Raw genomic sequence first — 15,126 nt, 5'->3', positions numbered from 1 at the left:
AGAGGCTTTAACCCACTGAGCTACCCAGGCACCCCAGAGCTTTTTTTCATTTTAGTTAACATTTCACCATAGCCCATTCCATGTTGCTACATAGTCTCTACAACCATGTTTTTCAAAAGTGCATTCTTTTGCAACGAGTAGTAAGTGGATGTGTGCCAAAGTTCATGCTCTCTGCATTTACGATATTTATAAAATCTCCAGTATTACCAATAGAGCTATGAAAAACATCTTTTGAGGATTTGGATTATTTTTCAATTCCTTTATATGAGACATGGATGCCCTTTAAAAAAAGTTTTTAAGAGGAAGAATTCTAAATTTTACCATTCAGGCATTAAGTGTAAACTTAAATTGTATAAAGTGCATTTACAATGTCCTACAACCACCACCACTATCCATTTCCAGAAGTTTCCCATCATCCCAGACATTCTGTACTCCCTAAACAGCAACGTCCCTTTCTCCCTTCTCCTAGTTGCTGGTATTCTCTGCTTTACTATCCGTAACTATGAGCCTAACTATTCTAGGTGACAAGTATCAGTGGAATCATACAGTATTTGTCCTTCTGTGTCTGGCTTATTTCATTTCTCATGGTTTTCAAGATTCATCCATGTTGTGTACTATGTACCAGAATTTCATTCAAGGCTGAATAATATTCCAGTTTATGGATCTACCCTATTTTATCCGTTCACCCGGAGGTGGATGGACATTTGAGTTGTTTCTATCTTTTGGCTCTTGGGAACAGCGGGGCCATGAACACTGGTATGTAAGTATCTATTGGAACCTTTGCTCTCCGTTCTTCTGGGCATATACACAGAAGGGGAATGGGCTGACCATATGGTAACTTGATGTTTAACTTTCTGAGCCAAACTGTGTTGTGCCCTGGCTGCCCTGTTTCACATTCCCATCAAGATGCCACGAAGGCTCTCATTTCTCCACCGCATCACATTTTTTTCCCCCTTTCTTTCTTCTTTCCTTCCTTCCTTCCTTCCTTCCTTCCTTCCTTCCTCACAACCAACCTAATGGGTATGGAGCAGTACTTCGGTGCAGTTGTGATTTCCCGGATGACTAATGATGTTGAATATCTTTTCATGTGCTTATTGGCCATTCATGTATCTTCTTTGGAGAAATGTCTACTCGAGTCCTTAGCCCACCTTTGAACTGGTTTGTTTTTTGAGGAAACTGAGTTTTAAGACCTCTATAATCTGGGGGCACCTGGGTGGCTCAGTGGGTTAAAGCCTCTGCCTTCGGCTCAGGTCACGATCCCAGGGTCCTGGGATTGAGCCCTGTGTCGGGCTCTCTGCTCGACAGAGAGCCTGCTTCCCCATCTTTCTGTCTCTGCCTGCCTCTCTGCCTACTTGTGATCTCTGTCAAATAAATAAATAAAATCTTAAAAAAAAAATACCTCTGTAATCTGTATTTGTATTGTTCAAGATTTTAAGTGGCAGAAATAGCATTTGAACTCTATGGGGAGGGCTCCCAACACCTTGCTATCTTTGTAATTCCAAATGGCCTCCTTGCAAATCAGTGCATTTTAGCCCAAATCCACACTCTCTGTGCCACCTTGAACAAAGAAGGAAAACAAACATTTATAAATTTTAAGAGCTGTTGCAGCATGGATATATTTGAAAGCTGGGTTTCCAGGGTCAGATCTCTTCGGGTTCCTCTGGCCTGGAACAAGTGGAAACCTCTTATTGAAATTCCTGGGGAAAACAAGTGGGAACACGTGTTCTTTGAGGCAAAACGGTACCTTTCTGTAGAACCTGGAGTTCTCAGGACAGGGCTGCAATGCTCTGGTTTCTAGGCTGAAACCCAAATGGACCCGGTCTCCACTGTAAGCAGCAGTTCTGAGCTGCCTGTAGGGGCTTCAGGTCGATGTACTTCAAGTGGCAAAGGCTGGCATCGCTGCCTCAGCACTCCCACAGTGGCAGAGGCCTGGGGAACTGTAATGACCCCTCTGACCTTTAGAGCAGGGGCCGAGTCTGACCTACTTAGGTTCTGCCTGCATCTTTCAAACCTTCTCTCTCTCACTCTTTGGCTCCTTCTTATAAACATAATTAAAGCTATCTGATTATAAAAACTCCCCTGGCAATGTGATTCCCCTTCTTCCTCTAATTTATTGAAAACATTCTTGCTAAGGTCACTGTGACCTTTATGTGGAGAGACCCAGTAGATACTTCTCAGCTTTTAGCTTGCTTGGCTTCTCTGCTGTATTTGCTACTTCTCCCCGAACTCCTCTCTACCCTGGATTTCCACCCAACCACAGTTACTGACCCGTCAGTAGACTTCTCCAGCCAATCTGCTTCTTACTTCTTCTGTGATCCTTTCCTTCATGTGTCCCTTAAGAAATAGTCTTCTCAGCGTTCTGTGCTTGATCATTGTTCCTTCTAACCCTGCTCTTTCAGGTCTGCCCCTTAGATTTTAATTACCACTCATGTTGATGATCCCGAAGCAGACAGACCTTTCTCCAGAGTTTCCCGGCCAGCTACTAAGTACCGCTGTCATCTTCACATGCCTACAATGTAGCACGTCCAGAATCGGTCAACATGTCCCTTTAAATCAAAAGCTGTTCCAGGAATCCAGTCTCCTAAGCAGTTCTCACACATTTATCTTCTGCGCCCTTCCATTTGTTTTTTGACCTCACCCAGGTCCCGACCATCTATTGCTTCCTTTCTGGTTTTCCTACTTTCGATCATGACTTCTTCAGATCCAAACATCTACCTACAGGAGTCATCCTTTTTTTTTTTTTTTTTTTTTTTTTAATATTTTATTTATTTATTTGACAGACGGAGATCAGAGAGAAGCAGGCAGAGAGAGAGGAGGAAGCAGGCTCACTGCTGAGCAGAGAGCCCGATGTGGGGCTCGATCCCAGGACCCTGGGATCATGACCTGAGCCGAAGGCAGAGGCTTTAACCCACTGAGCCACCCAGGTGCCCCAGGAGTCATCCTTTTGTAACCCATATCTGGCCACTGTCACTCTCCTAAAACCCTGCGTGGCTTCATTTCCTGTTGTCCTCACAATAAAGTCCAAATTTCTTAAGACAATTTTCAAGACACTCGATCAGCATTCTGACTTTGGTCTCAGAATTACATCACAAACATTACTGAGGAGCCCAAAAAGCTTTTGTTTGTGTGAATTATATCAATATTTATTGCATTAGAAATTAAAACTGAGAAATCTTAAAAAATATTTAATTCATGAAAAATAATAAACCCATTACAAGTTAAAATAAACTATGTATTTTTTAAAATGGAAAAACCCTGATATTTCCCCAAACAAAAAGTTTAATGAGTGGAATTACTTTATATTTTTGAAATCTAATTAATATTAATAGAACACATCTGGACTATCCTATCTGCTCCTGCATTTTGTCTGTTGATACACTATTTTGGCTGAAGCGTTTGAAAGAAAGCCAGCCTCAAACAGATATGTTTTTGGAAAAGGGAGGCATATTTTAGTATTTGTCTTTGCAAATATTCTTCTTTGACACTATGTCAAACTTGATACATGGTAGTTCCTTAAAGAGTACTTGCAATATGGAATGTAAAACCACATTAATAAACTTGTTGTATTCCATTACATTAAAATCCACTGGTCTGTCTGGAACTTTGTTTTTTTGGTTTTTGTTTGGTCTTGTTTTTGGTCTGGCACTCTGAATGAATCTTCTACTCTTGAAGGATTTTGTAACATTATGCAGTAGTCTGGAAAATATTGGTTCATGGAGTTATGCAGGTCTTCCAAATGCGGACACATTTCACGATGCAAAAAGTAGCACAAAAAGTAGCACATTCATTAATATCACCACTGATCTCATTAGGAAAGTCTTTAAGCTATGAGAAACCAAGCTCAGTAACAGATACAAGTTTTCCAAAATTCTAATTGTCATCTGAAATCTTGAATTTCATCAATGGTATCAAATATTATCCCTTGTTTTCCTTGAAGTGAAGGGCTTCCCTCCTTTATTTTCAGGAAAATGTCTGCTAAATACTCAACTTGGAATGACCATGGTTTGCCAGCTTCTTTCAAGTAAAACTGGTGTTCCGTGAAATAGATAGCTAAATGGCTAGTTCAGCTTGCAACTCAAACAACAATCTGCGTGCTTTTCCGTATTTCCGTATTCTACTCCCATATGCGGCAGAAATGCTTATGTGGACTCCAGGAAATGACCTAAGAACAATGGTTTATGGAGTCTTGATTCTTCAGTTCCTGTGTAAGTTGTTTTAACGAAATATCATGGCATTTCAGTAATCAAGTACTGGTTGAGTTTTACCCTTTAGCTTTTAGAGAGGTAGCAGACAGACAAGAAACAAGTTTTGTGTCTGGATATTCTTCCATAGTTTGTGACAAAGTCTGTGTTTCAAGTACCCTTGGGAGGCTAAATTGCAACACATGAAACCCATCTATGCAGAGTCCTTAGAGCACACAGCTAGTGTGAACTTTGTGCAAAAAGAAAAAAAAAAAAGCCTTTTTCAATCTTAAGCATTAAAATTTCACATTATAAAGTTTCCTCCTGGATTAGAGTGTAAGGAAAATAAAATTACTATGTTATGTTCATCTTTTTTTTTTTTAAAGATTTTATTTTTATTTATTTGACAGAGAGAGAGCACAAGTAGGCAGAGAGGCAGGCAGAGAGAGAGGAGGAAGCAGGCTCTCTGAGGAACAGAGAGCCCAATGTGGGGCTTGATCCCAGGACCTTGGGATCATGACCTGAGCCAAAGGCAGAGGCTTTAATCCACTGAGCCACCCAGGTGCCCCTGTTATGTACATCTTTATAGGTATGGAATATTATAATTTCCTCAGAGCTGCAAAAGGCTCTATATCTTGCCACAAAATAGTTCCTTGCTGCCATATTACTCTGTACTACCCTGCCTACTGAGTTCTTGGATTGCTTTTTAACAGTTTATGTTTTGTTTCAGTTTTGGTCAACTCTTGTAAGTTTTTACTTCCCATCATCTTTATTGTGATTCTTTCTCTCCCTCTTCTAATTTCCCATATTTCATATCCTTTAGGATGAAAAACCAGATGATCGAGCATGACTGACATTTGTTTAAAAAGAAAAAAAAGACTACAGAGTTTGAGCTGGGGCTAGGGATATTCTCCCATCAAAGCAGCACAGAAGTTTAAGTGCCTTGGATTTGTGTCAGTGGCTGAGAGAATGTGAACCTCTCTTACCATTTATACAGTTGATCATTGAACAACATGGGTTTGAACTGTATGGTTTCACTCATCACTAGAGTTTTTCAGTAGGTATGGTATCAACAAATACAGCAATCCTTAAGATTTTCTTAACATTTTCTTTTCTCTAGCTTACTTTATTGTAGAATACAGTATGTAACGCACATGACGTACAAATTATGTTGATCCAATGTTTATGTTTTCAGCACAGCTTCTGGTCAACCATAGGCTATTAGTTAAGTTTTAGGGGGAGTCAGAAACTAGACATAGATTTTAGATGACATGGGGACTAGTGCCCCTAATGCCCCATGTTCATCTTTGGACAAGTTATGTAACTCCTTGAGTCCCAGTTTCCTTAGTACTTTAAAATAGGAATAACCTCAACCTCATAGCATTGTTGCTAGGATAAAATCAACAACTCTAGAATTCGATAATAAATGTATATAAAACCTCACAGAGCTGCTGTAAAAATTAAATAGTGCATATAAAGCTTGCGGGACACTGTCCGGTACATGGCAGGTTCCTTTTGTCTTTTTACCTACACTCTCTAAGACAAGCAAACTAGTCCTGAAGAGGACTAGATAGTAAATATATTAGGCTTTGCAGGCCCAGAGAAAAATTAAGGGCATATCATAGATATTTATGGGAGAAAAAAAAATTCCAAATTTCTTATTGCCAAAATTTGAACTATAATAGTCAAATCTACTTTTAGACGGGTGTAATATAGGTCTACTAAAGAGAAGGACAGAATTTTTTCGAGGTAGTAGATAACTTTGCTTAAATGGAATTCAAAGTTAGTGTTCCCTATCATCAAATCAACTGCAAATGTTCCCTATCATCAAATCAACTGCAAATGTTTACCCGTAAGGATTGGCCATGGTTTGCCAATCCCTGCTCAAAGAGGCCTCTCTTATTTCATTCTTCTTGGTTCATTCTGTGCAGTTGCTAATAATGACATTTTGAGAGCTCCTTGTGTAGATCTGGGCTTCTATCTGGCATTTCCACCCCCTCCCCCCAGCCTTTAACCTTTCTTGTAGTGAAGGCTTAATGGCAACACATTCTTTCATCTTTTGAGTGTCTGAAAATGTCTTTATCTCACCCTCGTTTCTGAAGGACATTTCACAGAATATAGAATTCTAGATTGACAGATTTTTTCTTTTAGCGCTTTAAGAGATGTCACTCCATTGTCTTCTGGATTGCATTATTTCTGATGAGAAGTCAGAAATCATCCTTATTTACTTATCTTAAAGTACTAAGGAAACTCTTGGTTTCCCTAGCTGTTTTATTTATTTAAAGATTTTATTTATTTGAGAGAGAGTGCAAGAGTGAGAAAGAGCGAGTCAGGGGAGGGGCAGAGGGAGAGGCAGACTCCCTGTGAAGCTGGGAGCCCCATGTAGGGCTTGATCCCAGGACCCTGAGATCATGACTTGAGCTGAAGGCAGATGCTTACCTGATTGGCCCACCCAGGCGCACCCCCCCTTAAAAAGATTTATTTACTTATTTGAGAGAGACAAAGAGAGTAGCACAAACAGGGGCAAGGGCAGAGAGGGAGAGAGGATCTCAAGCAGACTTCCCACAGAACACAGAGCCAGATGTGGAGCTTGATCCCACAACCTTGAGATCATGACCTGAGCTGACAATAAGAGTCAGACGCTTAACTGACTGAACCACCAGATGCCCTTCTCTGGCTGTTCTTAAGATTTTTCTCTTTATCACTGGTTTTCAGCAATTTCATTATGATGTGTCTTGATACAGTTTTCTCTGTATTTATCCTGTTTGGTCTTCATTGGTCTTCTAAAATTGGTGGATTGGTATTTTTAAAGCAAATCTGGAACAGTTTTCTCCTCCATCCCTGAGACTTAAGTTACCTGTACGTTAGAACACTTGATATTATTCCAGTCTGTTCTTCTCATCAAATTTTTTATTTCTGTGTTTCAGTCTGAATATTTTATTGTCCTGTCTTAAAGTTTACTGATTGTGATAGGCAGATTCTGAAGTGGCCCCCAGTGATCCTGTCTCCTGCTTTTCATACTGTGTCATCTCCTTGTCTTGTGTGTGGTGGGCTAGGCCTAGTGACTTACTTTTTTTTTTTTTTTAAGATTTTATTTATTTGAGAGAGAGAGAGAGTGAGCTTGAGTGGGATGGAGGGGCAGAGGGTGTGGGAGAAGCAGGGAGCCTGACATGGCGTTTGATCCCAGGACCTCAGGACCATGACCCAAGCTGAGGGCAGATGCTTAACTGATTAAGCCACCCAGGTGCCCTTAGTGACTTACTTCTGATGAATAAAATTCAGCAAAAGTGTATTTCAAAGCTACTTCTAAGGTTAGGTTATAAATGATTGTGACTTCTTCCTTACTGGTACTCTCTTATTCTTCGAGTTGCCCTTTTGTGAGCTCACCTACGGAAAGGACTGTTTGGCGAGGAACTGAAGGTGTTCACAAAGAAATAAACTCTGCCAGCAACTACTCAGTGAGCTTGGAAGCAGATCCTACCCCAAATGAATCTTGAGAGGATTGTGGCTGACTGCAACCTCGGGAGAGTCCCTCCGCAAGAGGATCTAGCTAAGCTGTGCTGAATTCCTGATCACACCACTGTGAGATCATAAATGTTGTTATTTTAAGTCACCAAGTTTTGGGGGATTTTGTAATATGGTCAATAGGTAACTAACACCGACCTTTTAAACGGGTTTTCTAATCTGGTTGCATCCTTGTTGATTCAGGTATTGTATTTTCCAGCTCTAGAATTTTCATTTGGTTCTTTTTTTTTTTTTTAAGCAGTTTCCATTTCTCTTCATTTTGAGTTATTGTTTCTTTGAATCTTTAAACACATTTATGATAGCTATTTTTGAAGTATTTACTTGCTACTTCTGTGACCCCTGCCATTTCTGGCTACTTCTGTTGACTGAATTTTCTCCTAGATACAGGACACATTTTCCTACTTCTTTGCATATCTGGTGATTTCTTACTGAAACTGGACACTATAAGCATTACATTGTGGGTTGTTTGCATTCTGTCATCATTCTTTAGAAAATATTGGGTTTTATTCTAACAACCAGTTAATTTATTTGTGGATCATTTTGATTTTTTTAGATCCCCCTTTTTCTTTAAAGATTTTTTTTTTTTTTTTTTTTACTTACTCATTTTAGAGAGATAGAGAGAGAAAGAGAGAGAGGGAGTGAGTGAGAGCATGAGCAGCAGGGAGGGTCAGAGGGAAAAGCAGATTCTCTGCTGAGCAGGCCGCTGGACATGGGGCTCAATCCCAGAACCCTGAGATCATGACCTGAGCCGAAGGCAGATGCCTAACCGACTGAGCCACCCAGGATCCCCGTTTTAGGACTCCTTTTAAAGCTGTACTGGGCAATCACTATATTGTACACTTAAAACCAATATAACACTGTATGTTAACCAACTGGAATTAAAATAAAAACTTAAAAACTTTATCAGGAAAGGATTAGAACAATTATTAATCTGGGACTGGTTTAACCTTAGTCCCAAAATGTGGCCTTTCTTGAGTCACTGCTACATGCCGTGGAAGTTCCCCTCTGGTTGGCCAGAACTCCAGATTACAGCAGTCTAGCAGCTGTGCTCGGACCAGCTTTGTGAGGTCCCACTGTAGGCATGCACAGCTTAGTACACAACAGAAGATCTGAGAACCTCTTTCTGGAGTTTTTTCTCAGTTTAGCACTCCCTCCTCTCACACTTAATTTACTGTAAATTTCAGCCTCCTCCAGCTCTGATTTCTGTGGGCTTGGTGACCCTGCTATACTCTCCTTGGGAAACCCTGAAGAAAGTTGAAGTGATAGTAAGTCTCACCTCATTTGTTTCCCTTCTCTCAGGGCTCAGTCCTGTACTGCCTGTTTTCCAGTGTCTGAGAACAGTTTCTTATATTTTGTATAGTTTTCCAGTCATTTATGATAGAAGGGCTAATCTGGTAGCAGTTAGCCTGTCCTGGAAGTTGCCTATGGGAATCTTATAAGCAACACACACTTTGATTTTAATGAAAGAATGGCTTACTTTTTCCATGTCTGTGAGAAGAACTTAAAATCTAAGCACCCCATTTATTTATTATGAAAACACAATTTGGAGCTTGGCAGGAGGCAAGGGAAACAGATTTTTCCTATCATTTATCCAGCTGAGAAATCGTCACAGCTTTTCTGCCCTTACCCTCTTCTCAATCAGGATCTCTTCTGATGTTAAAATCAGAAAAGAAAAAATTTAAAGAAAGGGTAATAAAAATCTAGGAAAATACAAAATGTATGCAAATTTTCCATTTTACTTGTTTTGAAATTACAGGTCCATAATGCCCAAGTCAACGATTAGATGCAAGCTTGATAGCAATAAAAGGTTTTTTTCCAGGAAGAAAAAAAGTTGATACCCCCAAATATTTTCTACTCTAACAAATATCAACATTTTAATGGACACAAACATATTCTTTGTTCATTAATAAGTCCTAGGGAAAAACGAAGCAGGTTTATAGAAAAGATAATGAAAACACATTGAGAATCTCAGCACCAGACAATTTTCCTCAGAAACACATTCTTACAGGTTATGCAGTTAGCAAACACACCCTCCACTCCTATGAGCAACCGTAGTATGTGAAAATGAATACGGGAGATGTGTTGCTCTTCTCATTTGTCTGGGGCTCAGAACAGAATCTCCTGGCTCCTAAATTCATAGAGTGTTGACCTTCCTGAGACCATACACTGTACCGAAGCACCTCTTTCCACGAACTACAGGGACAAGCACCCTGGTCCCATCTATCATATGCTGAGGGCAAACAGCAATAGTAGGTCAAGAACAAGATTTTGGGTTTGCCTTTTCACTATAGCCTTGAGAAATTCTCCACTGTACCTCCATATCTCTTTGCTGAAAAGCCACACTTGCTGTTGGCTAATTCCAAATTCTAGAAGCAACTTTTAAATGCTTCAGGTGCCTAGGCAGAGTTAGAGAGTCATCGAGCACTGACTGTAGCCCTGGACAGAAGGTGCTGGATTTCTAAAGGATGCAGCTGGGTGCATAAATTGGCAGGCCTAGTGCAAACATCAGGTGTCAGTTAATAATGACCAGGTCAATGGCACACATGCTGGGTTGGTTCCCACTGGCTGAGTTCTCAGGGGTCCGGCCAATGTTATCCAGCCCCAGAGAACTGTTCCCTGAAATACAGTGGTGGCCTATTTAACAGCAGATCACAGCCTGAGGTTACTGGAAACCAAACTGGGTCAGAGAACCTAAGAATGCAGCCTGGCAGTAGATGAGGCACATGAGCCTCAAGCTTAGAGTTTTCTCCCCACCTTTATTCTGCGGCACGCTCCGGGTCTTTCCCTCCCACACACTTGGAAAAATGGAGGTGGTCCCCTGGTTGCCCAAACGCGTCTCCCAGGCAGCTCCCTTGTTTTGGAAGGAGATGATAAATAAATCAAAATGCACTAAGCAGCACTTCCACAGGCACTCGCCTCCACTGAACGTGCACCTCATCAATCACACTATTGTCTGCTTGAAAGGCGAGCCTTGTAAATGTCATATCCACTCAGGCCCAAGGAGAGGCGCATCCAAATGCAGCAAGGAGTTTTAATTGGATAGTGTAATTAAACTAAAAAACCCCAGCAGACTCCCTTTGACAGGATAGATGAAGACCCCTTTTAATAGGGCTAGGAAACATATCTGTTAAAAGGATGAGGCACTGCCTGCTCCTGATTGTGCTCCAGAGTACTCTTATGAAAAGGCAATTCAATAACTGGGGCATTTAATATGTTAGAGTCCATTGTGTTCTGTAATCTAACAGTACTTACCGTATTTGATCTGGAACTTATGAAATAAGTCTTTGTCAGAGAATAAAAGCATTACATAGCTTGTCCACCTGATGTTTGGAGTACCTGGACCTCCTGGGAATCATCAGAGCCTAAGGATGGGCTGTGGTCTTCCTGGTTACAGGCCCATGTGAGTATAAATGCACGTGCCTTACTTACTGACCTACAGTACGTGCTATGGCCGTGGCCATCCGCCTACTCACTCAGGGGCTGTAACTCTTTCATCCACGGGTGGCTAATGTCATCTTCATTTCTCTTTCATTCTCATGAGCATCTAAAGAATATGACAAAATTCTTGGGTAGCTCCTCCTTTAGGAACAGGAATGCCTGTCACCTCAGTGTGCGGGTATGTGTGGGTGTGTGTGCATTCTCTGCTGGAACTACTACCCCCATCAAATAGGCAAAAAAAGAAATCAGGTGATCAGAGGATTCAAATACGGTTGCGGTGTGCCCAAGTCGATTTTAATAACAAAACCTGAGTCCTTCTGCCACCCTTCCTACTCTTCTTTGTTGGGACAGGGGGTAGGGGATACACACAGACACACACACACGGCCTACAGCTCCACAAGCAAGGTAAGAGACTTAGTAGGAACACACGAAGAGGTTCATATCTGCACAGGGCTGTCTTACAAGTAGACAAGTAACAATCCCTTTCAGATGGAATGCTAGTTCCCAAGGACAATGTCAAGGAACTCAGCATCTGGGTGGATCAAGAGAGTCTGGGTTGGGGCTGAAGTAGGTAGGATACAGACAGAATTTAGACTCCTCCATCTGTAGCTTCCCAGAAACAGTGAGACACTTTGCTTTCTATACAGAAACCTCAAAGTCAGTTTGCCTGGACCCTCAGACTGATTTTCCTTTTTTGAGGATGGTGAAGGTTTTGTTTGATGACTGCTTTTACTTCTCATAAAACCTGCCTGAAGCTCTTTTGTAAACCTCTGACCACTCTTAATACTGGTCTTTCACTATGGGTTGATGAACCCATTAAGGACATATAAGTGAATGCTTATAATCTATGAAAACTGGATACTGAATTAAACCATCAAATACCTTTAGGTTTAAATGAAAACTACATAAAAGCATTTCAGCCATCAATTTGGCTATCACTTCTGGCCAGTATGAATTCTGCTGGAAAAGCTATTTTCGTGCAGATGTGGAATTCAATGGGAAAGACTGACTCGTGTACCAACATCAATCAAAATGTCGACTTCCCTGGCAGCTCTCAACAGTAAGGCAGGTTCAAAGGTCACAGGATAAAGAAAAAGCCAAGCTCTGGTTCAGCTCTAATATCTCCTCGGTAGAAGTCTTGCAAAAGTACCCCCTTCTGTATTAGCCTTGCTTTCATTAATCTTCTTGCCATCTTCTTTAACTAGTCATGCAGAACCGCTCGATAGCAAGACGTATAATGGGGAAGGCCCTGTGCCTATTACCACGTTAACATTCTCTTAAGCCCCAGTGCAACAATGGAACGAGAAGGCAAAGGGAATCTGCAACTGCAGGGCGCAGGGTAGGCAATTCAATTACAGCCCGGGCTTACCTATATACTTCTGACCTATAAAACACAAGAGGCCTTTGTGTCTAACTGGCTTGGCCATTAAGGTTGCTGAAGATCACAACAATGCTGATCTTTTCTATTTAAGCTAAATCAATGTGGACAAATCATTATTCAGTAGTTTTAATTTAATTAGTAAATTAAATACACTACTTTACAGATCTTGTCAAGTACTTATGAAAAGAAAGATTCATTTAAGTGGGAGGTCACCAATAAGCCCCGCTAATTTCACTCATAACCTTAACTGAATCTCATCTCAAATATCTAGCAGGTTCTGTTCGTGACGGCTTGACAGTCTCCTGCAGTTGTGGTTGACTCATAATCCCAAAGAGTTCCTATCCTGTATCCAAACACTGTTCTGGACAAAAACAAAACAAAAACAACCAAACAAGCAATCCCCCACCAGCATCAACAGAATCAGATTTCCTTTAAATTATACTATTGCAAGAGAACATAATCAGGTTACCTCTATTATGTTGCTTCCTTAAGATTTTCTATTATCTATACTTAATTGAGATACAGAGCTCTTTTCAGCTATAAAGACGACAGCTACTTTATTAAGGTTTAAATCTGGTTTCTTAATGATAGGCTGCTTCCTTTAAAGACTCGAAACCTGCACAACCTTCTTATGATAAAACCAGACCTGGCGTGGTTGAGTCTGGTACTTTATTTAAATACAGCCTGAGAGTCTCTGAAGGGTGTTAGTTTAAAAGAAAGGTCCCTTGCTTTTGTTTTCAGTGTTGGAATTTGAGGCTAGCACTTAAAAAGAGAGCCCGCTACATCCAACGCCTAGGTTTAGACCCCTACAAGGATGGAGAATGCCATGGTAGGTCCTAATGGGGAAACAGTCTCCCCTTCTATGCGCTGTATACATATTCGTTCAGTTAAAATGAATTAAAATGAATTCATCTTTTAGAGGTTTGTGACATCTTTCAAAATAGCAAAAGCTATCCTAAGGAGTGGCAAAACCAGACTGTGAAATCACTGATTTGAATAATAATGGCAGCATGCAGCATTTTTTTTTCTTCCTCCCTCTCCAATCTAGAAAGGCAGAATTTATTCTTAATTTCTCAGGGCTTTTGATACACAGATTTTCTCCACTAACTCTGGTAAGAGTCCATATTTATATGTACAAATTTCATCTAAGGCATGTATCTATTTAGTCATTAAGTTCCAGGTCCTTAAACACTCACAGGGACAGAGCAGTAAATCTTCCTTGTGAGAACGCAGCCTACGAGGGAGAAGTTAGGGGAAGCAAAGAGAGCCATAGAACGGCTATTTATGGAGCCCGGCTGCAGAGTCTGGGTCTTTCTGATCCATGGTATGTGTAATTACGTGTCTCACTGCAGGCGCTCTACAGCTCAGTCCCTTTGCCAAGTCCGCTATTCACATACTTTTTGGATATGGCGTCAATTAAACTTGAGCTGTGTTCCTTATGACGACCAAATTAATGGTTTGACAGAGGCTTTTTCAATAAACACTGCAAACTGGCCATATTTGAAGGTTTTAAAAACCGTTTCTTTTCTGTTCAAAATTCTGACAAACATGTCTCAAGACAGACCGGGACAACTTCATTATCCTCCCAACACTTACTGCCTTTTTTGTAAAGAAGGCTGTTTAATAACACGTCGGCTGTTTTCACAACGAAATTATTCCAGTTGGTCACACGTTCCAGTCTTCAGCAAGACACTTGTGTTAGAGAGATAAAAACACGAAAAAGGAAATATATTGCAGAAATCAAAAACCTTATCTATTTCTAGACTCTCTCTCTTTGCCATAATTCATTCAAGAAGGCCCCAAGAATAATTTTTGATGTAAACTCAGCTACAAACATACATCACTATGCTGATAAAAATCACAGGCTAAACTTATGAAATATAGTGACTTTCATTTCTTTAGTGCTGTTAAAATAACTTTTTTCTAAGGTTCAACAGACACAAAAGATAAAAGGGGTTACCATTAATCCTTTAAGAAAAGAAGAAGAAGAAGCAGCAGCCCCATAGATTAATTCTGTGGTCTGATGATGGTCTTGAAGATGAACTTTTTAGATTAAGTCACTGAATTAATTTGATGAAGATACTGGAAATCATTAAAAAAAAAATAACACAGCATCAAGCTGATTCAGTTAATACATCTTTGTTTGGGCACTTTACAGCATAAATTATGCTGAGAAACTTTTGGTTTCTAAATTCTGGCCTCAGTAAGGGCAGTGTGGAGACAGCAAACATTCACTGAGGACAGCTCTGCAGGTAGGCACTGGGTTAGGGATGGGGCTACAGAAACCGGTTCCGGGATCAGACAGCTGAACACGGAGATGGGGGTGGGACAGACGGACAGACTTCATTAACCACAGCGCAGTTGGAGAGCTGCTGTGCCAGAGGTGAGACGAAGTCAGAGAGCCCGACCCTGGAGCAGGAGCCGGGCATGAGGAACTGGAGGCGCCTGAACTGAGGCCGTCAGCGGGCCGGGCAGCGGGGACGCGCACTCCAGGCCCTGGGAACAGCAGCAGCGCACAATGCGAGGTGTGTTTGTGGGAAACAGTTCATAGCGGCTATACCCCCAAGTCCAGGATGGGAAATTGTGGGCTGCGTGCCTGGA

At 41.0% G+C, this 15,126-nt stretch overlaps 1 protein-coding gene across 4 annotated transcripts in view; it reads right to left on the bottom strand.

Annotated features, from left to right (window-relative positions):
* MAPKAP1 (MAPK associated protein 1) overlaps window positions 1-15,126 on the bottom strand; it is a 243,204-nt gene that overhangs the window by 11,600 nt on the left and 216,478 nt on the right. The window lies entirely within an intron of this gene.

Source organism: Mustela nigripes, chromosome 9 (genome assembly GCF_022355385.1).
Source record: "Mustela nigripes isolate SB6536 chromosome 9, MUSNIG.SB6536, whole genome shotgun sequence".
Lineage (NCBI taxonomy): Eukaryota > Metazoa > Chordata > Mammalia > Carnivora > Mustelidae > Mustela > Mustela nigripes.
Note: the sequence above shows the minus strand (reverse complement) of the source record. Positions and strands in the feature narration are given on the sequence as shown.